Source organism: Microcaecilia unicolor, chromosome 7 (genome assembly GCF_901765095.1).
Source record: "Microcaecilia unicolor chromosome 7, aMicUni1.1, whole genome shotgun sequence".
Classification (NCBI taxonomy): domain Eukaryota; kingdom Metazoa; phylum Chordata; class Amphibia; order Gymnophiona; family Siphonopidae; genus Microcaecilia; species Microcaecilia unicolor.
In genome coordinates this window covers 256,062,383-256,085,460 of record NC_044037.1, presented here as the reverse complement: position 1 = coordinate 256,085,460, position 23,078 = coordinate 256,062,383, and positions in this window count along the sequence as shown.

Sequence of the window (23,078 nt, the reverse complement as noted above, 5' to 3'; positions counted from 1 at the left end):
CCAGGATGGTGTTTTTGAACAGCATCCACGCCTGATGTAAATTTTTGACCCTCGCAGCCGGTCTCTAAGTTTTTTTTTCACCATTCTTCTCATTTTATCATAGTGTCCTTTTTTAAAGTTAAACACTAACATATTTGATTTCCCAAATATATAAACTTCAAAGCTAATATCAAATCCAATCATATTATGATCATTGTTATCAAGCGGCCCCAGCACCATTACCTCCCGCACCAGATCATGCGCTCCACTAAGGATTAGGTCTACAATGTTTCCTTCTCTCATTGGCTCCTGTACCAGCTGCTCCATAAAGCAGTCCTTGATTTCATCAAGGAATTTAACCTCCCTAGCGTGCCCCGATGTTACATTTACCCATTCAATATCGGGGTAATTGAAATCACCCATTATTATTATGTTGCCCAATTTATTTGTGTCCCTAATTTCCTTTAAAATTTCTCCATCCACCTGTTCATCCTGGCCAAGTGGACGGTAGTACACTCCTATCACTATCCTTTTCCCCTTTACACATGAAATTTCAATCCACAGTGATTCCAAGAAGTGTTTTGTTTCCTGCAGAATTTTCAATCTATTTGATTCAAGGCTCTCCTTAATATAAAAAGCTACCCCTCCACCAATTCGATCCACCCTATAACTATGATATAATTTGTACTCCGGTATGACAGTGTCCCACTGGTTATCCTCACTAAGGATTTGTGTGATCGATCACATCCCTATGATTTTTTCCGACAGATTGACACGACTATTACAACTAGAACAATTTTGGATCTTTACACTCAAAACGGAAGAACCTATGGGGCTGAATTTGAGATCCGACTGGAGATGTTTTCTGTAACAAACAACAAATAACAATATATAAACCTCCTAAGAGTTAAACCTTTTGGTTAATTCTTTTTCAGGACCTGTTCTACAAAATTAGTATAATAAAACATAAAACACAAGATAAATACCACTGGACATATAAGTTTTTCCCTTTAGGACTCAGAGGGCTCTTTGTAGAGGATCTCAAATATATCACAGCTGATGTTATTAACATCATAGGATATGACATCACATACCCCAGACAATACACTTATAAAGAAGAGACACTGCCATCATTTTATTAGGGACTAGCAAACAGGAAACAATCAGGAAGCATGCTCATATTTTGAACTTTTATGGCAAGTATTCGTATTTGAACTATGAACATTTTAAGCTTTAAAGTCTAAGTTTATGGATCCTATTTGCACGTTTTTTTGTCTTCACATTGTCTTCACAGATTTTTTACTTACATATATTTTTTTACCACACGTTTTTTTGTCTTTGAAGGTTACTCACGCCTTGACACAGCGTTACTTGCAAAACCTTGGCCGAAGTCGGTGTGTTGAACCGATGACCCACCTGTTGCTTTGTATCTGCACTTGAAAGCTAAGTTATTCTTTTGACTTTCACATGCTGTATGGACCCCGAGCTGATTCTGTTGAGCTTTAGCATCTCTTTTTACTTATCCTGGAAATAAAGGGTTTTTTTGCCTATGATGATATAATTCCCAGCAAAAGTCTTCTCAACCCTTGTTATTACTAAATGACTACTTGGATTGGAGGTTGGGTTAAATTCAGAGGCTTTTCCCTTAACTCCGTTTAAAGTAGATGCACTCTACAGAATCCATTACATGAGAGAGTTCTTTTTTGTTATGCATTACATCTAATCCATCTTTACAACATAAGCACAAGTTTGGCTACAACACTAACACACAAAATAGTACATTGGATATAAAAAATCTAAAGCACAAATAAGCTAAATAAATGCAAAAATTAAAAATAGAGGTGTTACCTTCCATTCCCACGTACTAGGGAATGCCTCCTCTGAAAGAAGCTACAAGTATACATTTGGTAAATTGTTATTTACCTATATATATGGCTGTGAAAAGTGTCTTTTCTAGAAAAAGGAGTGGAGAAGTAGCCTAATGGCTAATGCAGTGGGCTGGGAACCTGGGGAACTGGGTTTGATTCATAAGAGCATAATAATAGCCATACTGGGCCAGACCAATGGTCCATCTAGCCCAGAATCCTGCTTCCAGCAGTAGCCAATCCAGGTCACAAGTACCTGGCAGAAACCCAATTAGTAGCATAATTCCGTGCTACCAATCCCAGGGGAAGCAGTGGCTTCCCCCATATCCATCTCAATAACAGACTATAGACTTTTCCTCTAGAAATTTGTCCAAAACCTTTTTTAAACCTAGATACACTAACCACCATTATCACTGTTATTAACCTAGTGGTGAGCCCTCAAGAGGTCTGACTGGAGGTTAAGGCCCAAACAATGGCAGACGAGTCACTGAACTGTGGGGTGGACTGGAAAGGCTGGGTTGGTCAACAGGTGAGGAGTTGAGCAGGCTTGGCTTGCAATGCTGGCTTGGCTTGACTGAGCTGGCTTGGCTGGGCTGGCTTGGTTTGGCTGGGCCGAGGAGCTGGCTTGGCTGGGTTAAGCTGGCTTGGCTTTAGCTGAGTTGGCTTGGCTTGGCTGAGCTGGCTGACTTGGCAGCGTAGGCTTTCCTTGGCTTAGCTGGCTTGGCTTTAGCTGAATTGGCTTGGCTTGATTGAGCTAGCTGGGCTGAATTGGCTTGGCTGAGCTGGCTTGGCTGGGTGGGCTCGGGTTGGCTAGGCTGACTTGGCTAAGCCGGCTTCGTTGGATTAAGCTGGCTTGGCTTAGCTGAAGTGGCTAGAGCCTGGCAGGAACTCCTTTCAGATGAGGAGTGCAGACACAAAGGTGCCAACAGCCTCTAGGGTCCCAGTTTTTGAAGCACCCGCCTTTGTTCTTCCCCTGCACTTGACATCATTTGCCAGCATGATAGTCATGGGCATGCACAGGCAGTGCTGGACTCCCACCCCAGAGGACGATACCTTCTCCGCTGGATGGGCCGGAATCTGGCGGGGTGCATGACAACCATATCCTCCGGCTATGAGTTCCAGAGCTTAACTATTCTTTGAGCGAAAAAATATTTCTTCCTATTTGTTTTAAAAGTATTCCCATACAATTTCATTGAATGTCCCTGGTTTTTGTACTTTTCAAATGAGTGAAAAATCGATTCACCTTCGCCTGCTCCACACCACTCAGGATTTTGTAGACTTCAATCGTATCTTGTCGAAACCTTGTTTGACTCAGATACACTAACCGCTGTTACCACACCCTCTGGCAACAAGTTCCAGAAGCTTAACTATTTTTTGAGTTAAAAAAATGTTTCCTCCTATTTATTTTAAAAGTATTTCCATGTAATTTCATTGAGTGTTCCCTGGTCTTTGCACTTTTTTTAAAGAATGAAAAATCGATTCACTTTTACCCATTCTATGCCACTCAGGATTTTGTAGACCTCAATCATTATCCCCCCTCAGCTATCTCTTTCCCAAGCTAAAGAGCCCTAACCTATTTAACCTTTCCTCGTATGGGAGCAGTTCCATCCCCTCTATCATTTTGATCACTCTTCTTTAAACCTTTTCTAATTCTGCTATATATTTTTTATGATACAGCTATCAGAATTGAACACAATACTGAAGGTGAGGTTGCACACACAGGCATTATAATACTCTTGGGCTTATTTTGCATCTCTCTGTTAATAATTTCTAGCATCCTGTTTGCTTTTTTGGCTGCCCGCCGGACACTGAACAGAAGATTTCAGTATATTGTGTACAATGACACCTAGGTCTTTTTCTTGAGTGCCACTGACTCCTAAAGTGGACCCTAGAATCAGATAACTATGATTTGGATTATTCTTCCCAATGTGCATCACTTTGCATTTGTCTACATTAAATTTTATCTGCCATTTGGATGCCCAGTCTCTAGTTTCCTAAGGTTTCCTGCACTTTTTTCACAATCTGTATGCCTTTTGACAACTGCATTGCATTGCATTTTTAACCTTCCATTGCCCCTGAAAGTACCTGTATATCATATATATAAACCTCTTTGGTTGTACAACAGAAAGACAGTATATCAAATCCATGACCCTTTTCAAAGTAGTTGGGCAGTCTGCAGGACCTGAAAGCTACTTAAGAAAAACAGAAACGCTCATGACTGGCTGATATTATGAGCATAGTGGCTTCCATGGTAGGCTAGTTGCAAGGGCAGTTCAATGGCTACAGTACTGACAGTGAGCCCTGAGGTGTGGGGAGATGACTAGCTTCTAGGCCCGACTTCCATGCATGTTTGAAGTAAGCTTCCAGTGTCAGTGTCCTCACTGCCATAGCTGTCACTCACTTAAGTCTAATGTCCACTTCAGCTGGATATGTACATATGTGTGTAAATATTGTTTGGCCTATTCTGTTTCTCTGTGTATGGGTGAATGTAGTTGATATGTGTCTGTGAGATTTTAAGTCTTTTAATTTTAATATCGGAGTTCATTTCCTATTATTTCATTAATATTGTAAACCACCCTGACATTCTGTATTAAGAGTAGTGTATCAAGACCCACTAAACCATACAAAACATTTGCATAGCAATAAAACGCTTCAAAGACATATAAAAACAAAACAAAAAAAACAATGATACTGAGTTACTTCTTCTAACTTCTGTTCCATCAGGACCCTCTTCTTCATTTCATCAACTCTTCCAAAGCAACTCCTCAAGCAATGGTTCCTGGTATGGTCACTGGTATAGGACTGCAATTTAAACGGTCCTACTTGCTTAGTTAACTATGTGGGCACTGATACTAAATATTGCTGGTGCTCATATAACTTGTGGTACTGCCCCAGCTCATTCCTCGTACTTCCCCACACACTGCCCAGACAATGCCACAGCAGTCAAAGGGGACATTCACTGCCACTACCTGGGTAAGAACCACCTGACTTGCTCAGTGTTATTTAACAAGGCAGGAGCATCTCCTGCTCAATTAAATTATTGTGAACATCAGGCCCTTATATTTTAACTTTGCTCCTGGCCTTATTCAGCACTTAGAACTCCAGCCATTATTAAAACCCTAGGCCTTCTTGAAGACTTGATAGAAAGGATACAATGACAAATGATTCTTTTTTTCTTGACTCCAAGATCGATTTTGTACTTCAGTGCCCAACCCTCTATAAGACCTGCTTATTTTGTGTGTTTGTGGGGGGGGGGGGGGGGGAAGAACCAGGGTAAAGGACAGATTTCCCTCCATAACACCTCAAAATTATTTCTTCAGTGGCCTTATCTGCTTCTTGTCTAACCATTCCTAGTTGGGAAAATTGTCTTGAAAAATCACTTCCATATTATTCCATTACATAAGTGCTACCACCAGTGATACCCCTGCTATATATTATAATAATACATAGCACATCATCAATACCTCCTCAATAAAGTCTAAGGACCCCTCACAATTATTAGAGCACTTTGTGATAACAGTCACATAGTTACTTTGGTACCAGGAGATTTTACTCATGATTTCCTTCAGGTACAAATTATTATGGAAAAGTGTGTTTATGGATTTCAAGATGAAATTCCAGTGTATATTTTCCTTTCCCTGCTTGAGCCCCAGCCTGGTCCTGCCCTGTCATCACTTTGTCCCTTTTTGATGCAGCCAAAAATATGCACGTTGTGAAATAACATGCATATTTTTGGCCAACTTCAGAGGGGTGTCAGGCATGAGTTACTCATGAACCAGTGCCCTGAGACTTCTGGGGCACACTGTTCCAGGAGCAGCTCTTTGACCTCCGAAGGATTATATTCCAGCCAGCTCACTGCTGCTTGTGTCATGTACCTCATGAGAATGTTATTCTCCTATATTTTGATTGGCTCAGCAAGGACCAGACCAGATTGACGACTGTCTGGGGTATTTGCTCCTCACCTCTGGCCCTGTTCCCTGTGGATTCATGGCTTGTTTCTTGTTCATTTTTGCTTTGCTCCACTATCTGCCTCCGTGTTGCTGAAACTTCTGACTAATGCTTATTTTCTATATTCCTGCTGCCTTGTTCTCTTGGATCCTGTGATGTCTGATCTTGTTTTCATTATTCTTTGGATTTTCATTGTAAAGCATAGTGAAGAATAGTTACCCACTGATGTCTCAGATTACAGCACTCCTATGCTGGCAATCTACATTATTCCAACCTCGTTATTTCCATATTTTATTCCATCAAAATAATTATCTTCCCCAGAAAAGGGGGGGGGGGGGGTTCAAACTATTTATTCACTTCCCAGTTCTGGTTCTTCATCTCCTTGTGGCAGTTTCCAATATTGTCTCAGAGATCCCACCCATAGTGACTGTCTATATCCTAGGCCCATTCCTGGCAAGACCTTGCCATTCATTGTGATTATCATGGGTAGATACCTTGTAGACTTTTTCTCCAAGATAAGAGGTTTCACAACAGAAATGGAAAAAGAGCCATCTTTGTTCTCCCAGTTTTAGTCTAAAAAGTGGAATGGCTCAGTTGTAATGCAAGTTCTCTGGATTTAGATGCAAATTGGCTCAGATTTGTCCAGTTGACCACATAAGGGGTAAACAAGAACACATCTCATGATCTAAGCAGTTCTTCTAACTAACCTCCAGTATTTAGAAGTAAGCTTTAAAAAGTTAAGCATATATATATATATATATATATATATATATATATATATATATATATATATATGCCTCTATTCAGAAAAAACAATAAAACTTGTGGGAAAATATGCACACATGTAAAGTACCATAAGGCAAGGCTAAATATCCCCCGAGGTAACCAAAATATATGTTTATAGTATCAGAAAAAAATCCTGCAGCATATTGAACTACTGACACAGCATAAGTGTACAGAACTGAGTTACAGGTAAGTACATTGTTCATGAATTACCCTTGCCCATAACTTTTGACTCATTTTTTAAGTAGAGGAGTGTGGTAGCCGTGTTAGTCCACTCTTAAGGTTATCAATAGAAATCAAACAAAATAAAACATGGAAAAGAAAATAAGATGATACCTTTTTTATTGGACATAACTTAATACATTTCTTGATTAGCTTTCGAAGGTTGCCCTTCTTCGTCAGATCGGAAATAAGCAAATGTGCTAGCTGACAGTGTATATAAGTCTGACAGGGTAGGAGGATGGGGGTGGGTAGGAGGTATGCATGAAGACATCAAAGCATGTCATTGATATTCTAACAGGATGGGTGTGGATAGGTGAGGGGTGGGGTGATCAACAGAGACATACAGCTTTATGGTTTATAATGGGCTAGGAACCCCAAATCCTTGTTAAGTCCTTTCTGTTGGTTGTTAAAATATTAAATCATTCTGACTTCAAAAGTCTTACGTTCTTGTATGGTTTTAAAGTTACCTTTCAGTATTCTCACTGTGAAATCACTGATACAGTGTCCTGGTTCTGTGAAGTGCTGTCCCACCGGGATGGGGGCCCTACTGGCTGTATTGTTCATGTGATGTCTATGTAAATTTAATCTTCTCTTAAGCATCTGGCCTGTTTCTCCAATATAGCATCCTTCGTTATATTTTTTTCCCCGATTATGATATATACCACATTGGAAGATGAGCAAGTGAAAGATCCCTTTATGTTGAATATCTTTCCTTTGTGGATAACTGTGGGGTCCTGTGAAATATTTTGGCATAGTTTGCAACTGGATAAATTACAGGGACATGTGCCCTTCTGTTCCTTTTCAGTCTGTGGTGGAAGTTTACTTCTGATTAGCTTGTGTTTTAAGTTGGGTGGCTGTCGGAAGGCCAGTATTGGTGGGGATGGGAATATCTCTTTCAGTAATTCATCCTCCTGGAGTATAGGTTGTAGATCTCTTATGATTTTCCTCAGTTTTTCCAGCTCTGGATTGTATGTCACTACAAGGGGGATTCTGTCTGTGGATTTTTTTCTCCTTGTACTGTAGCAGATTCTCCCTGGGTGTTTTGAGGGAGGAGGCAATATTCTTGGAGATTATTTTGGGGTTGTAGCAGTGGTGTGCTGGAGCCGGCTCGCACCGGCTCGCAAGAGCCGGTTGTTAAATTTTCTTCCGGCTTGCGAGCCGGTTGTTGAAAATAGCGAGCCGGCTCTGGTTGTCCTCCCTCCCTCCTCCCTCCCTCCGGATCCGCCTCACCGCCCGCTTGTTTCGTGAATTCTTCGGGGCAGGCAGTCTTGCCTGCCCGCTTCCAGCGCTGACTGTCCTCCCTTGCCGATTCGCCCTTTAAAAATGGCCGCCGAGACTTCCAGAGGCGGCCTCGCGAGACTTCGGCTGAAGTCTCGGCGGCCATTATGAAGCGCGAGTCGGCAAGGGCGGACAGTCGGCGCTGGAAGCGGGCAGCAAGACTGCCTGCCCCGAAGAATAAAAAAAAACAAGCGGGCGGTGAGGGACCGTATCGGGAGGGAGGGTGGGAGGGAGGAGAAGAATTCACGAAACAACTCGGGAGGGGGTGGCAGGGGGGAAAAGGGAGTCGCTGCTGGGCATGGGTGGATGGAGGGGGTTCCTGGGTATGGGTGCATGCAGGGCAGGGGAGAGGAGGGTACACTGCTGGACATGGGTGCATGCAGGGCAGGGGAAAGGAGGGTCACTGTTGGACATGGGTGCATGCAGGGGAGAGGAGGGTCACTGCTGGACATCTGGGTGCATGCAGGGCAGAGGAGTGGAGGGTCACTGCTGGACATGGGTGCATGCAGGGCAGGGGAGAGGAGGGTACACTGCTGGACATAGGTGCATGCAGGGCAGGGGAAAGGAGGGTCACTGCTGGACATGGGTGCATGCAGGGGAGAGAAGGGTTACTGCTGGACATCTGGGTGCATGCAGGGCAGGGCAGAGGAGGGTCGCTGGGTATGGGTGCATGCAGGGCAGGGGAAAGGAGGGTCACTGCTGGACATGGGTGCATGCAGGGGAGAGAAGGGTCACTGCTGGACATCTGGGTGCATACAGGGCAGGGGAAAGGAGGGTCACTGCTGGACATGGGTGCATGCAGGGAAGAGGAGGGTCACTGCTGGACATGGGTGCATGCAGGGGAGAGAAGGGTCATTGCTGGACATCTGGGTGCATGCAGGGCAGAGGAGTGGAGGGTCACTGCTGGACATGGGTGCATGCAGGGGAGAGAAGAGTCACTGCTGGACATCTGGGTGCATGCAGGGCAGGGGAAAGGAGGGTCACTGCTGGACATGGGTGCATGCAGGGGAGAGGAGGGTCATTGCTGGACATCTGGGTGCATGCAGGGCAGGGCAGAGGAGGGTCGCTGGGTATGGGTGCATGCAGGGCAGGGGAGAGAGAAGAAATGCTGGACATGGATGGAGGGGAGAGAAGAGTGAGGAAGGAGATGAGATGAGGGAAAAGGAAGAGAGGAGAAAAACTGCACATGGATGAAGAAAATAGGCAGAAGCTGAGGACCAGAAATGAAGAAGAAAGGAGGAAAGAAATAAATGGAAAGGAAGCCCTGGAAACGGAGTTAAGAGGACAGATAGCAGCAGAATCGGATACTGGGCCAGCATGAGCAGAAAAACAGTCACCAGACAACAAAGGTAGAGAAAAATCATTTTATTTTCATTATAGTGTTTGGAATATGTTCACTTTGAGAATCAGGTGCTCAACATTAAAAGTTTATATTTATTTACTTATTTATGGCATTTTATCCCACATTAAACGTGAATTAGATTGGAACCTGGGATCATTTAAATTTTTTTCCTGGAGAGAGTAATGCATTGCCCCCCCCCCCCCCCCTCGGCTATAGCCAGCTCTGCAATTTTGGGGGGGCGCCGAGGTGGACGGGGGGGGCGCAGTGGTGGACGGGGGGGGGGGGCGCCGAGGTGGACTGGGGAGAGAGCCTGTTGTTGAACATTTACCAGCACACCACTGGGTTGTAGCCTTTCTGTTTGAAGGATGCAGTCAGGCTTTTAAGGTGTCTGTCTCTGTCCCCTGGGTCAGAGCAGATACGGTGGTATCTTGTGGCTTGGCTGTAAATGATGGATCTTTTTGTATGTGAAGGATGGAAGCTGAAGTTGTGGAGGTAGCTGCATCTGTCTGTGGGTTTCTTGTATATAGATGTTTGTATACAGCCATCACTGATTGAGACCATGGTGTCCAAAAAATTGACTTTTTCTTGGGAGTAGTCAATTTTGAATCTGATTGTAGGATGGTGTGTATTGAAGGCAGAGTAAAATTGTTTCAGAGTTTCTTCACCCTCCGTCCAAATCATAAAAATGTCATCGATGTACCGGTAGTATTTTAGAGGTTTGGTCTGGTGTGTATTCAGAAATGTCTCTTCCAGCTCAGCCATAAAAAGGTTGGCATATTGGGGTGCTGTCCTGGTGCCCATCGCAGTGCCCATTATTTGCAGATAGATATCATTGTTAAAGCAGAAGTAGTTGTGAGTTACAATGAATTTGATTAATTTTGTAATAGTTTCTGGTGAGTATTGATGGTCCAGTGTGGATTTTTTTAGGAGTCTTCCACATGCAGCTATGCCATCCGCATGTGGAATGTTGCTGTATAGTGATTCTACATCCATCGTGACCAGAAGGGTGTTAGGTGGTAGTTGCTTGATATTTTTCAATTTATTCAGAAAGTCTGTGGTGTCTTGTATGAAGCTGTTAGTTTTGTGTACGAGAGGTTTCAGAATTCCCTCTATGAATCCAGATATTTCTTCCGTGTTTTCCACGTTTTATTTTGTTTGATTTCTACTGATGACTCATTTTTTAAAAATGGGAAGATAATTCAGTCTTTGCCTGGACTTAAATAGGCTGGGTCAAGCTGTCCTAAATTTAGAGTACAGATTGGGAAAACGTTAGCAAATTCAGTGGAAATCATAAAGTAACTGTCAGGCACCTTTGAAGCTAAAATAAAAATAATTTATGGGTGAAGATTTTGCAATATCTTGTATGCTTGGTGTACTCCTGCCACATGAGGGTGCTCCAATCTTAAAAATATGAATGTCAAAAAATCTTCCATCTGCCTTCAAAATTCCTAATAGCAGAAGACTTCACAAACAAAAGAGCTTGAAAGAGAAGACCTGTATGGAAGCAAAATTTCATTTAAAAAAAAAAAGCAATTGGATGTATTTGTATTTCCAAAAACAAAAAGATAAATAAACAAATGAATGAATAAATATTATTTTGTAAAAACACAACCTATTTTCTGAGGAGTGGAACAAAGTCAAAAACAACAATCTGACAATATGTAATTCCACTATTCACATGTTACAGTATTGATATTTACATCAAAATTTTGGGCCCTGTTTACTAAGCCGTGCTAGAGGCACGTTAGTGCTTTTAGCGTATGCTGTGTAAGCGCCCACAATATTCCTATGGGCTCCTACACAGTTAGCGCACGCTAATTTTGTGCACGCGCTAAAAACGCTAGCGCACCTTAGTAAACAGGGCCCTTTATCTTCAGGAAGAAAAAGCATCGGAATCATTTATGGCACAAGTCGGCAAACACTTTCCCAAGTTTTTATACATTTATTTTGAAAAAAAACTTTTGAAAACTTTAAAACCCCTGCTATATTTAATATCCAAACTGCTAGACTTTTCTTTCCATGCTCATATTTCTCCAGTCCTCCCAACAATGGCCAACATTTTGCTGTAAATGTCTGCCACTGCATCAAGGGCCTCTATGAACCATGCACATTGCTAAGAAATACAACATACTATTAGCACATTATCCATTCCCAAAAACTCTTTCAACAATGTAACTGCCATGTATTACTGCATACTTCATTTCATACTGAATTCTTTTATTTAAGCTGGCAGCCCAGCTTAAATAAAATGCTAGTATAAATATCTATACTGTGTAAATACTGATACTGTGACACAGACATGACTAGTGGAGTTAGATAATCAGGGGGTCTTTTGCAAAGACGCAGTAGCTAATGATTAGCACTCGCTAAACACCAGTGGCGTAGCTACGTGGGGCCTGAGGGGGCCGGGGCCCCCGCAGATTCACCCCAGGACCCCCCTCCCGGCGAACCCGCCCCCGCCGCCGCCTACCTTTACTTTTGCTGGCGGGGGATCCCACTCCCCGCCAGCCGACGTCTTCTCAGTCCTTCCTGCACTTCAATTTGTTTGCTGACGTCCTGCACGTAATTGTACGTGCAGGACGTCAGACTCAGAGAACAGTTCTGTTCTCTGAGTCTGACGTCCTGCACGTACAACGTGCAGGACGTCAGCAAACAAATTGAAGAGCGGGAAGCGACTAAGAAGAAGACGGCGGCTGGCGGGGAGTGGGATCCCCCGCCAGCAAAAGTAAAGGTAGGCTGCAGCGGCGGCGGGTTCGCGGCGGGAGGGGGGGCGGCAATGTCGGCGGTGGGGGGGCGGCGCCGGGGGAGGGCTAAAATGTGCCCCCTCCCCCCGGGCTCTGGACCCCTCTCCCACGGAAGGCTGGCTACGCCCCTGCTAAACACTAGAGATGTCTGTAGGACTATATGAAGTAAAAGGAGTGGGAAAAGTGAACCAGGCTTGTCCAAATAACTGGAACCAAACAAATAATTAATGATAAAATCAAAGCAGTTTATGAATATTTCCTTAGGAATGACTCGACATAACGCTGTGTTTCGGCCTGATGGCCTGCATCAGGAGTCTTATGTCTTAAGGAAAGACTAATGGTCTAATCTTGCATTTAGGTTGAAAAACAGAAGGCTTGAAATGGCAACATAAAGTTGGTCTTAAAAAAGACCGTTGTGTCAAAACGTGAGGCACGTGAGTAAGCACAGATGCAATAGTGATGCCATTTCACACAAAGCGTTGTGTCGAGTCATTCTGAAGGAAATATTAATAAACTGTGTTGATTTTATCATTAATTATTTGTTTGGTTCCAGTTATTTGGACAAGCCTGGTTTACTTTTCCCACTCCTTGTACTTCTGTTTGCTGTCCCGTGGGATCTATTGAGTTCTTCACGGACATAGGAATATATGGGCATCTCTAGCATTTAGTGCAGGTTATTTTTAGTGCACACTAAAAACGCTAGTGCACCTTTGTAAAAGGCCCACTCAGTTGGGGGCCCTTTTACTAAGCTATGATAAGTGCTAATGCATGCCTAATGTCATGTGGTAATTGCCAAATATGAGTGCTAACCATGCGGTAAAAAAAATACTTTTTGAGGGGGCATGTCCAGAAGCAGAGAGTGGGCAGGAATACAGTGTGAGCCTTTACTGCCTACAAAATGGTTGGCAGCAAGTGCTCATCTGGTAATTTTAAAAAATAGCCCCACACTTGTTTTTTGGATTGTATTATTTGTTTGCCAGTGGGTTTCCAGTGTTTTTTGTTACTTTAATATTAGTGTATGACCATTAATACAAAAAATAAAAATTGACTTTTAGGGCTGTGGTAAAAATAGCCTTAGCATGTGGGAAAGACCTGAGTAAGAGGAAAAGGGAAATGGGACTTGATATACTGCCTTTCTGAGGTTTTTGCAACTACATTCAAAGTGCTTTACATATATTCAGGTACTTATTTTGTACCAGGAGCAATGGAGGGTTAAGTGACTTGCCCAGAGTCACAAGGAGCTACAGTGGGAATTGAACTCAGTTCCCCAGGATCAAGGTCCACTGCACTAACCACTAGGCTCCTCCTCCACTCACTAAGGGGTCCTTTTACTAAGGTGCGCTGAAAAATGGCCTGCGGTAGTGTAGGCGCAGGTTTTGGGTGTGCGCAGATCCTTTTTTCGGCGCGTCTGCAAAAAATGCCTTTTTAAAATTTTTGCTGAAAATGGACGTGTGCCAAAATAAAAATAGCCGTGCATCCATTTTGGGTCTGAGACCTTACCGCCAGGCATTGACTTAGTGGTAAGGTCTCTCGTGTTAACCATGCGGTACTCGCCTACGCACGTCAAGTCGGAGTTACCGCCCGATTTTCGCCGCGTGCCAGAAACTAAAATATATTTTCTGGCATGCATAGCGGACGCGTATAAAAAATGAAATTACTGCATGGGCCACGCGGTAGCCAGGCGGTAACTCCAAATTGTCGTGTGTTGGGCATGCATAGGTGCCTACATGGCTTAGTAAAAGGGCCCCTAAGGCTACTTTTCACCGCAGCTTACTAAGGACCCTTACCCCCCTGTTTAATAAACTGCGGTAGCAGCTGCTGTAAGCTAATCCCTACATAGCCCATTCACTTTGAATGGAATGTGTCGGCATTGCCACGCAGCAGCCGCTAGCACAGCTTAGTAAACAGAGGTATTAACTTGTTGTGTGAAAATATTATTTTTTGCATTTGCACAATTTGTGAGGCTATATTTGGTAAGAAATAGAAAGATTATTCCACTGTACACTTAATACTATTTTAGGGCTGATTATAGTTCTTTGTAAGTACCAGTTCAGAACAGGAAGCTTAACATTTTTGTAAGTTATGAACCTGATGACATTATGGGTCGGATTAGAGAGTCTCATGCCACAAATATATATTCATGTATTGTTTCTTAGTCTATTGTACTAGTGCTCGAGTATTACAGTAGGATTACATAAAATACCTGAACTTCAACTGTGCCTCAGTACAAAACTATTCTCAAAGTTTCATGTCTGTGTGTACTGCTATTGTGCAACAAAAGAATCTGTGTATTGAGATGTGTGAACTAGCCATGACCTTTTTCAAATGCTCCCTAAGGCTTGGGCAGCCATTCTTAGACATATTCAAGTTTCCAAGCTCCTTTAATTTGACTTCCATCAGCATGCATTTTTGGCTTTCTGGTGATTGCCTGGCTTGCCTCCATTCATTATGTAATGGATCTGCCTCACATTCTTTCTTGTGCCAGCCAGCTCACATTTTAAGATGGCATTGCTTTGAAATAGCATTCCTGATAGCACTGCTGCTTGAAGTTTAATGTGGTATTGCTGCTGATTTAGGGGCTGTTCGATTTCAGGAAACACCTACACCTGTAGGTACTTTTTACCTTTGGACTTTGCTCCACATTTCAGAAGGAAAGCATTTCCTTTTCAAACCTGAAAGGGGTCCATAATACCATCAGACTTTTGGACCTGCTTTTTATGCATGTAGATTTTGCATAATGTAATGTAATATAATATAATTTATTGTTTATAACCCATGAGCATAAAGAAACAAATTCTTTGAATGGCACCGAAAAATTGGTACCAAAAAAATGAGCACTAAGTGATATTCTATAAATGGAAGTCCGAGTTGAGCGCTGTTTATTGCATAGTGCCTAGCCTAGCACAGGGATCCATGCCTAACTTTTAGACATGCAGATTTATGCCAACTGAAGCCTAGTGTAAATCCCTGCACCAAACTTAGGGGCCCTTTTACTAAGGTGCGCTGAAAAATGGACTGCTGTAGTGTAGGCGTGTGCTTTGGGCGTGCACAGATCCATTTTTCAGCATGCCTGTAAAAAATGCCATTTCTAAATTTTTGCCGAAAATGGACGTGCGGCAAAATAAAAATTGGCACATGTCCATTTTGGGTCTGAGACCTTACTGCCAGCCATTGACTTAGGGAAAGGTCTCACGCGGTAACCATGCAGTAATCGTCTATGCACGTAGAATGACGATTACTGCCCAGTTTCTGCTGCGCACCACAAAATAATAATTATTTTCCAGCACACGTAGTGGACATGCGTCAAAAATGAAATTACCGCAAGGGCCACAAAGTAGCCGGGCGGTATCTCAAAATTGACATGCATTGGGCGCACATAGATGGGAATAATCGAACGGCGCCGGCCATCTCTATGGGCGGCCATCTCTGGGGCCAGCTCCGTAAATGGACAGAGCTAACCGTATTTTTGAAAAGATGGCCGGCCATCTTTTTCTTCGCTAATACAGTTGGGCCTGGCCAAATGTCGGATATGGCCGGGTTTGAGATGGCCGGCATCGATTTTCGGTGATAATGGAAACTAATGCCAGCGATCTCAAACCCAGCCAAATCCAAGGCATTTGGTCATGGGAGGAGTCAGCATTTGTAGTGCTCACATGCCAGGACACCAACTGGGCACTGTAGGGTGAGATAAATAATACCTAGGGCAACAGGTACCCACAGATTACTTATACCAAGATTCCCTGATGCATAAGTCTGCCAAGATGTCATAGGCTTGTATAGGCCAAGACCAGCTTAGGCTAGATCACAGGGAAATACCCCTACAGCACCCTAGGGGGCACTTCGAAAAAAAAAAAAAATAAAATAAAAATAGCTCCCAGGTACATAGCTCCCTTACCCTGTGTGCTGAGCCCCCAACCCCCCCCCCCCCAAAACCCACTACGCACAACTGTACACCACTACCATAGCCCTTAGGGATGAAGGGGGGCACCTACATGTGGGTACAGTGGGTTGGGGGGGGTGGAGGGCTCCCATTTACCACCACATGTGTAACAGGTAGGGGGGATGGGCCTGGGTCCATCTGTCTGAATTACATAGGGACTTGCATACTGCTGTCAGGGAGCTGGGTATGACATTTCAGGGTGGCATAGAGGCTGACAAAAAAGTTTTTTTGGGGGGAGGGGGGGTTGGTGACCACTGGGGGAGTAAGGGGAGGTGATCCCTGATTCCCTTCGGTGGTCATTTGGTCAGCTGGAGCTCCTTTTTGAAGTTTGGTCGTGAAAAAAATGGGACCAAGTAAAGCCGGCGAAATGCTCGTCAAGCCTGGCTTTTTTTTCCATTATCGGGTGAAGCCGGCCATCTCGTGAGCACGCCCCTGTCCTGCCTTCACTACCCTACCGACATGCCCCCTTGAAGTTTTGCCGGCTCTGTGACAGAAAGCAGTTGAAGCTGGCCAGAATCGGCTTTCGATTATACCGATTTGGCCGGTTTCAGGAGATCGTCGGCTATCTCCCGATTTGTGTCGGAAGATGGCCGGTAATCTCTTTCGAAAATGAGCTGGATAGGCGCCTACGCAGCTTAGTAAAAGGGCCCCTTAGGCGTGGATCAGGTGTATTCTGTAACATTATGCACAAATTCTTGGAATGCCCATGACCTGACCATGCCCCCCCCCCCCCAATGAACACATCCCCTTTTGAAATCCACGCACTAGAATTTACATGCACATCTTTATAGAATATGCCTAGTAAGATGCACATAAAAATTCATTCTAATTCTTGCCAATTAGCACTGATAATTGATTAATAGTGAAAAATTATCAACGCTAATTGGGCATGCGCCCTAATTTCCATACACAGTTTTGAGTTCCATATATAGAAACTGGGGGAAAGCAGGGTAGAAAAATAACATGAAGACTAAAAGAGTACTTCAAATATAAAAACTTATAGATTAATATAAAAAATGAGTAAGTTAAATATATTACAAAATTGAAATTATAAATAAGCATTACTTACTAAGCAGCATTAGTTCCAAATGCGGAGGTTATCATGGTCTATCAGTTAACACAGGCACTGCACTAACAGTTAGTGGTGTCTGATCAGTTAGCACATACTAATTGATAGAGAAGGAGGCAAAGAAAGAGCAAAAATGTGCCGTATAGTTAACATATGGGTAATTACAGCTCATCAGCTGTTAACAAGGCAAATAACATGGTGCAATGATGCATCACATTGTCATTCAATTAATGTACATTAAAGAGCTGTTTTCTATGTTAACTGAATGGCAAAATGTTGAGAATACTTCCAGTCCACTTTGGAATTTCTATGTATTAATTTTAACTCTTAACTCAAGCTAACTGTAAAACTTTAAGGTATTTGGAAAGGCCCTAGGATTTACACAGCAGTATCGTAGAATGGCTGAGCCTCCCTCCTAATTTTCCATAGCAATGAGGCCCATATGAACTGGGGACACAGAAAATGGAAAGGTGGAGAGTACATGATGATTGGTGATGAAGGAGGGATTGTGAATATCTGTGTTAAGTAAATAGGTCCCTTACAGCGATATCTCCAGTGCTTACACATCTAAACAAAAACATAAAACATTTGGCAATATGTTCAAATACTACAATGGCAATAAAAACTATTTTTTTTTTTTTAAAACCACAAAGAAAATGATGCAACTAAACTAAAAATTTTAATTGTGCTTGTTACTAGGTTCCAGCATCAATTAATATTTTATTAAAGAAGGACTTCATTCAGCCAAATTTTGAACTTCAAACGGGGGAAGTGGATGGGGGAAGAGCCGCATACTTGAAGGACAAGGCATTTCTCAATTGACAAATAAAAATGCATTTGTAAATGCTCACAACCTTGAGGATAACACCCCCCCCCCCCCCCATGAAGTTTGAAGGTGGGCTGCTAAAGTAGCCTCAGCTTAAAAAAGAATGAGGACCATTGCTGTAGAATGTTTTCCCTGACATCACAACTAGATAAAGCACACACTGAGCATGCCTCTGCCTTAATACCACCATGAACCAAGGTCAATAAAGCAAAAACACTGCTCACACTTTCAGTTAAATACTTCTACCTATCACCACTGTACAATGCTGCATGAATGCAGTACTGCTATACAAACAAGAACCTTATTAATGTCCACTAGAAGTTCTGGGGGGAAATAGAAAAAAATAAATAGAAATCTTTTATTCATTGCCATAATTGTAACAAATTTAAAGAAACTGTTATACAGCAGTTAGAGTAGAATTGTTTGTGTGCATAAAGCCAAATAGAGGAGTCTATGCAATAAATTAAGTACACCCTAACCAGAGTTGACCCACTATCTAAATAAACTTGGGAAACAATCCACAACAAATAAATCTCTTCAAAACATTGAAAATCAACAATAACACAAATCTTTCCCGGTTTACGTTTGGTCCCTATTGTCATCCTATGGAGACTAAACATGTACCTCATGTACATGTGGCTTTTGTTCCTCATCTTTGACTTGGCATGGATGGATGAAGCTTGTTACAACTAAAAACACTGGTTATGGTCCAATATCTTTTGTGATTCTAAATTTGTGATCTACATGATCATTTGTCTATGCAGCATGATTTCTGTGAAAAGTACTACTCATAACATCGGAATATGCGTCACGGAACATAAGAGTTGCTTAGCAACCTAGTTTATAACTTCTATGGTACTCAATAGTTCACCCAGTTTATCATTGAACAAATTTCTCAAACATGTAGGGTAATAAGCTTTTTCAACTGACATTTTTGTATTTATATTCTTCAAACAGAAGCCTAAATGACTGGATGATTCTGTTGAATGGACCTCTACTATTGGAGGCAATATAGAAAGATTTGTGTTATTATTGATAAAGTTATTCATTTATGCCAGTGATGTCATCATGCTGATGCAATTTTCAGATGAACTACACTGTATTCCAGGACATTCACTATGCTTTAGCGAACTGAGACACTGACAATATTTGTACTATAGTTTTTGATACCTGTTTCTGTAAAAAGGGTTCCAAAATAGGGTGACTTGAGCATAAATTGTTGACTCATGCAGATACATTTAGCACTCATATATTGTTGAAATACAGACATACCACAGCATTAGTTTTCATATTAAGTTGGAGCATTTTTATTAAGAATCAGTAGACTATGAATTGCATTCACCAACTGATTCTTTTAATAAAAATTTGGACTACACTGCTGTTATTTTGATTTGTTTCACTTTGGTTGTGGATACACATAGCTCAGAGATTTATGAGTGTGAATGAATAGCCAATTGAATGACCTTTTCATTACTACAGCTCATTGAACAGGTGGTCTCTCCTAGGCTCATTTTAATATTTTCAACATTTTCAATGTTTTATAGATATTCAGTTGCTGTGGATTGTTTCCCATGTCTCTTTAGATAGCGGGTAAACTCTAATTGTGTTCTTTATGACATTTGCTCTCCCAATCTAAGAGTTTTTTCCATTTTAAATAAATTGACCAAGGGTCAAATATTCAGCCAAGGGTTTTTTTAAGCGCTGACCATCACAGGCTAAATTAGTACTGAATATTCAATGCCAGGCCATGTCCAAGCACTAGCACTGAATATCTGCTGCTCGTTGGCCAAGAATTTGCTGCTTGGATTTATGTGGGTCGTGGCTGATATTCGGCCAGGACCTACATAAGACACTAATGCAGGTCCCAGCTGAATATCAGCCAGGACCCACATATAATCAGTCTTTCTCTCCTCCTCCTCCCCCCAGGACCTCAACAGTATAATACAAATTCCTCCTCCCCTACATACCGATCTCCCCATACCACACCTCCCCCCAAAAAACATCAGTATCCCCCTACCCAGGGCCAATCTTTAGGTCCCTGGTGGTTGAGAGGCTCTTTGGGGCAGAAGCAAATCTCACTCTCTTCTGACCCTAGTTTGTGCAGCTTTAAAATTGCATCTGTGACTCTAGCGGTAGTCTTGCAGTACTACCACTAGAGGTCAGCCATCGATATATGAACATACTTCGCATACACATGCAAAATACGTGACACCTGCTCTTGAATGGGTTTACACCCTAATTCTATAAAAGTCACCAAAATTTGTGTGTACAAATTTGGGTGTGTGCCCAATTTGTGCACATAATTTAATTGAATAACAAGCCAATTAGTGCCAATAATTGGATTTATAGACAAGCAATTATTGGCACTAATTACATTTAATTGGAACTTACGTGCCTACATTTTACTTGTGATTAAAAAAGGGGGTGCAGAAATGGGAGGATCAAGGGTGGAATGGGGGTGTTCCTGACATTATTATAGAATAACGGGAATAAGCACCTAATTTAGGTATGTATCTTTGCATCAGGTTTCAGATGGTTTTAAGTCAGATAATAGTTCTGCATGTAGATGTTACATTTAAAGCACTGTCCTTACCAGAAATGATAAAGATGGATATTAAAGACACTGAATTGTGGACCTTTGATTTACTAAGGTTTTTCTCCCATTCTCTGGCTGGAGACTTTTAAATATTAAATTGGTCACATATTAGAATGAGGATTACTGTATAGAGCTCTTGTAAACTATCCTACCAAATACTATTATATTGCTCTGTTAATGAATGTACATGAGTATGCAACAAAATGTTTTGAGGACATGTATGTCTCTTTTTTTAAGTTGATTACAAAACAAACTGATATTCTACTTCCCAGATGGGCAGAAGCTAGAGGGAAATAAGGGAAGAATGAATTAGAACTACAGATTTCCTGGCTAGATGCTTATGTCTTTAGACTATTTTTCATTAAGGTAATTAAAGACACAATGCTGAAAGGTCACCCCACACAATTTTACAACCCAAAGGATATGTGAATTGTGCACCTAAATTTATATTGGCACAAATACTTGCGGGGAGGGTGCAGAGGAGCTGAATTCCATTATGGCTAATATATTTAATGTCTCCCCCTGCTCCCCTCCTCTGCAAAATAATTTATATAACCTAAGGGTGTTTTGCCTTCTAAAATCCCTCCACCTCCTGCTCCAGAATTTTGTTCACAACATCCAGCAGTCATTCTGGTGTAAATCCTATAATTTGTTTGTCCCCCCCATGTCTAGATCTATCTGCTGCTTTTGACACTGTTGATCACAGCCTACTCCTTGATATACTGTCCTCACTTGGATTTCAGGGCTCTGTTCTTTCCTGGTTTTCTTCTTATCTCTCCCAGTGTACCTTTAGTGTATACTCTAGGGGATCCTCCTGTACTTCTATCCCACTGTCAGTTCGTGTACCTTAGGGATCTGTCCTGGGACCTCTTCTTTTCTCCATCTATACCTCTTCCCTTGGTACTCTGATCTCATGCCATGGTTTTCAGTATCATCTTTATGCTGATGACTCCCAGATCTACCTCTCCATACCAGAAATCTCAGCTGAACTCCAGGCCAAAGTATCAGCCTGCCTGTCTGGCATTGCTGCCTGGATGTCTCAGCGCCATCTGAAACTAAACATGACCAAGACTGAGCTTCTCATCTTTCCCCCTAAACCAACCTCCCCTCATCCCCCATTCTTTATTTCTGTGGATAACAATATCATCCTTCCTGTCTCATCAGCTCATAACCTTGGGGTCATCTTCGACTCCTCTCTCTCCTTCTCTGCACATATTCAACAGACCTAAAACCTATCGTTTCTTTCTCTATAATATCAGCAAAATTCACCCTTTCTTTTCTGAGCACACTACCAAAACCCTCATCCACACTCTTATCACCTCTCGCTTAGACTATTGCAACTTGCTTCTCATAGGTCTCCCACTTAGCCATCTCTCTCCTTTTCAATCTTTTCAAAATTCTGCTGCACGACTAATATTCCGCCAGTGTCGTTATGCTCATATTAGCCCTCTCCTCAAGTCACTTCACTGGCTTCCTATCCGTTTCCGCACACAGGTCAAACTCCTCTTATTGACCTATAAGTGCATTCACTCTGCAGCTCCCAGTACCTCTCCACTCTCATCTCTCCCTACATTCCTGCCCAGGAACTCCATTCACTAGGTAAATCTCTCTTATCTGCACCCTTCTCCTCCACTGCTAACTCCAGACTCCGTTCTTTTTATCTTGCTGCATCATATGCCTGGTATAGACTTCCTGAGCCAGTACGTCAAGCTCCATCTCTGGCCGTCTTCAAATCTAAGCTAAATGCTTTTAACTCCTAACCCTTATTCACTTGTTCAGAACCCTTATTTTATCATCCTCACTTTAATATTCCCTTATCTCTTGTTTGTCCTGTTTGTCTGTCCTAATTAGATTGTAAACTCTGTCGAGCAAGGACTGTCTCTTCATGTTCAAATATACATCACTGCGTAAGTCTAGTAGCGCTATAGAAATGATAAAGTAGTAGTAGTAGATGGTGCAAATGAGTTCTGTGCATAAGCGCTATTCTATAAACCATGCCTAATTTTATAGAAGGTTTACAGAATAATGTTATTTTTGGCACCAATGTTTTGGGTGCCATATATAGAGTTCAATCCTATAATGCCGGCATTTTCAATCTAGGTGCAGTTTCTGCAGGATTTGTGCTAATATTTTATAAACACACGTGACACCTATGAGTATGTATAAAACAGGCTAAAAATTACCTCTCTCCCTGTGAATAATTTATTTTGCATTTCATTTATTTACATTTCCAGACCGCTTATTTCAGATTATGACATCCAAACCAAAACTGCGTATATCATATGAGACAAGACTTATGGGGGAGGGGGATTTTATAGCAGGAAACCTATAAATCTGTATGAGAAATCCAAAAAGGTAACATAGAGAGGCATAATCGAATGGCGCTGGCCAAATAGATGGCCGGCCATCTATATGGCCGGCGCCGTAAAGAGCTGTCCACGACCGTATTATCGTAAAAGATGACCGACCATCTTTTGTTTCGATAA